The 3,824-nt window shown below is 47.1% G+C and overlaps 1 pseudogene; it reads left to right on the plus strand.

The window, feature by feature from the left end:
• Positions 1-1,011: 1,011 nt before the first annotated feature.
• On the plus strand, positions 1,012-2,930 carry LOC147616166 (uncharacterized; annotated as a pseudogene).
• The last annotated feature ends 894 nt before the right edge of the window (positions 2,931-3,824 follow it).

Consider the following 3,824-nt stretch of genomic DNA (forward strand, 5'->3'; position numbering starts at 1 on the left):
GCAACAACCATTATCGTGATAAATAATTCCCAATCTATGATTCTCAATGTTTTGAATCTAAACCTCTATCTTGCAAGTTTTATGTGACCCCCACAAACATAATGACAATGCATCATCCTCAGAAGGGGATATCACGGCCATTGATTGCATAGTGAGCTAGCAAAGAAGAATCGCGACACTCAACCTCCCCCACAGAATAATTACCGCACCCTTTGTAGGCGAGGACATCCCGAATCCTTCAACATTCCAAGTCTCGTCGTCCGATTACACACCATCAACACAACCTCCCCCACGGAATAGTTATCGTACCCTTGGCAGTAAACGAAGGCATCCTGAATCCTTCAACGTTCCAAGTCTTGTCATTCAATTACACACCATAATCACTCCTCTCACCTCAACGCATCGATAACCCTTAATGGAGACCCAAAACCTCACCGACAAAGATGAATATCACCCCCCAAACGTCAACCTCAACAGACCTTCCGGGAGGTCACTAAGAAGGAGCACATACCCAAGAGTACCATGACTAGCTAAGGCAGATGTGACGCCAATGTTGAGACTTGGAAGCCACTATTTGGTCCGAAGCCTACCTATGAGCATAAATCTACCAAGTATCACCCTCAAGTAAAGATGTTGTACTCTCAACACAAGACCTGATGAATCCCAGTCAAGGTGTTAGAAGCTCAAAGCTTTCATGGCACACTAGCTAAGGTGGTCAAAGTTCAAACAAATGCACCAACAAAACTAGCAGCATCGATGGCACCAAGCTTTCATTTTGGATAGGCTAACAGTTCATCGCATTCACTCACATCAAGCCCACAAAGTAAACCGTAACCTTTAAATCCCCGTTATACATATGTAACATAATACCCCTAAAATACATCTAGTGGGAATGCGCAACATGTACACTCACACACATCGAGCCCACAAAGTAAACTGTAACCTTTAAATCCCCGTTATACATATGTAACATAATACCCCTAAAATACATCTGCGCAACATGTACACTCACATTATTTTTATTACAATTATTGGGGAGAGGGTGGCGGGGGCCGCGAGCCCAACAAGTGTACAGATCATATACCTTGAAAGAAAGAATGGCGTCGAAGAGCTTGCTGCACCTGCTGCGGACCAAGACAGTCGAGGCGTCGCATGCCCTTACCAAGGACGACGGTTACTACAGGCCCCCTCTTCTACACTCCGCCGAGCCGGTATGGATCGCTTTGGAAAGAGTTGAATATTTTGAAGAAAACGATTCGAAACAGGCAAGACTTGAAGATAGAAGAGATCGTGGTAGCAGCTCTGTTCACGGTTGTGCATGGTTTTGTATCGGTGAGATTGTTAGAAGAGGTTTTACTTTCACTGGATATTATGTGGAAGGTTAGACATTTGCAAGCTGATACATGCTTAGAGGCGTAGAGAAAGAAAGAAAGTTATATTAAACGTCTACAAAAGGCCAAATTGATCTATGAGACCGAAGAGTTACAATGTTTCCATGATATAACTCATCCTAGCTAGTACAAAAATGAAATGAACTGAATGCAAAAGGGTAACATGTAGGTACAATAATAGAGATAAGTGATAGATGAGGTAATGTAAGGGTGCACCTCTCCCTGGTAGTGGTCCATGTGGGACATCGGCTACCGGCAATCAAGGGCTGCTGCCAGAAGGCCGCTTAGATCCACGGAGTCTGGATGGCTAAGTGGAAGTAGTCTGGTGCTGTTGTAGGATGTCCTAGACTGGACCTGTAGACCAGATGTCTGTCATGGGGGTGGGGGGCACTTGGCATGCTGTAGTACTGCTGCTCGCTCCTGTGTGACTTTGCTGGTCTGTCTCAGCAGGATGGCTTTGGCGGGTGCATCAGTGGTGCTCTCGTCCCCCCCGTCTCTAAAGAAGCTGGTGAGAGAGTTGCCTGTCGGGAGAGGGGTGGTGGCTGAGGCCTGGGGTTGTTGGAGAGGATCCTCCAGTGTCTTCCCAGCTAAAGTAGTGACATACCAAGGCATCTCTGGTCTAGGAGTCCATAATCCTGGAGAGTGGACCAAAGCCCTCTTGACAGAGGCAGTGGAATCTCCCCCGAATCTCATAGTATATTGGGCATCGACAGATATAGTGCTCCTCTGTCTCCACCTGTGTGTGGCATAATCTGCAAATCCTGTGCTCTCTCTTCACTCTTGTGGTTCTCCTAGTCTCTATGTGTAGGCGATCGGATGAGACTCTGATTTGGCCTATGGCAATCCTCATGGCATGTGACATGTGGACGTCCATGTAGGTGACTCGCGTGATGGAGCCATCTTGGAAGAGGCAGTGGAATCTCCCCAAAATCTCATAGTATATTGGGCATCGGCAGATATAGTGCTCCTCTGTCTCCACCTCTGTGTGGCATAATCTGCAAATCATGTGCTCTCTCTTCACTCATGTGGCTTTTCTAGTCTCCATGTGTAGGCGATGGGATGAGACTCTCATCAGGTCCATGGCAATCCTCATGGCATGTGACATGTGGACGTCCATCTAGGTGGCTCGCTTGATGAAGCCATCTTTGGTGAGTTGCAAGAGATGGTCTCGATAGAAGGCCATCTTCAAGCCAAGCTTAGATGTGGGTGTCCTGAATATGTTGCCTAGAGAGGTCGAACTGGGTGAGCCGGTTGATCTCTCGGTGTGTGATCTTTAGGAGAGAGGAGGCGAGGTCATACTAAAGTGGGAGACCATCCATCTGTATACCATGTGATGTGAACCATGTGAAGACTTTCGCAAACCAAGTGTCATGCCCTTTTTCTGCTAGTACCCATGAAGACTCCATGGCTAACTACGGGGTACTTGTGTGGCCCATATCCTGCACTCGGCGGATGTATGATATGGTTTGGAAGAGGGCATCTACCTCCATCGGTGGTGCAGTGAGCTCTGTTCTCACAATCTCATGTGGCACTGACAGTTTGCTGCGGATCATGCATGACAACATCATGATCTGAGGCCTTTCAATCTTCTTCCATCTGTCTGGTGATAAATCAGGTCCCCAGCCATACATCAATGTGTGTGTGTGTGTGTGAGAGAGAGAGAGAGAGAGAAAGAAAGAAAGAAAGAAAGATATATTAACGTCTACGAGAGGCCAAAGTCGGCCTATGAGACAAAAAATAATACAACTGTGTTCTTCCGGTCATCGGAAGAAAAGAAAGAAAAGAAAAAGTATGTATGTGTCTGGATACAACTGTGAATCATCATGGATCGGTGGAGCCCATATACAAACAATATAAGGGGGGTTGGGGATGTGGATGGAGTGCTAAGGCAAGATGCATTTCTATATGCTAAAGGGGTAGTACAAGCATGCTATGCAGATCTATGGCTAACTCCATCCAGTGCCATAAGAGGGATATAAGATATCATACATCGCCGATGCTGAGGCTGTGAATGGCGTGAACATGTACCCTGAGTCTGAATGAAAGCGAGCTCGTCCTGCTGCTTATGCAGATTTCTTCTCAGCTTCGCCTTCGTGTGGGCTTTTTCCAGTTGGTTGTTGTTGTGGGACCACTCGCGCTGGCAGATGGTTTGCATTGCTTCGCTTGTTGTTCGCCTTTGTGAGGTTTTTCCTTTGCGCGTTCTCTCTCTCTCTCAGGGGATGGGTTTATACATCAACCGCGGTACATGGATGTATACATGCCACACAGCTCTCGCGTTGCTATTGGACAGCTATGAGTCTCATCACATCAGCTAGAGATAGAGGCTGGGAGAGCGACACGGGTTCCGAGAGCTGAGCGGATAGATTGTGCCGCGAGGAGGTGGAGACTGAGGATCACTTTGTATGTAGATGTAGAGCCCACCAGGGGGTCAGA

The sequence above is a fragment of the Cibotium barometz genome, chromosome 39 (assembly GCF_041138505.1).
Source record: "Cibotium barometz isolate CiBa-2024 chromosome 39, ASM4113850v1, whole genome shotgun sequence".
NCBI classification, from domain to species: domain Eukaryota; kingdom Viridiplantae; phylum Streptophyta; class Polypodiopsida; order Cyatheales; family Cibotiaceae; genus Cibotium; species Cibotium barometz.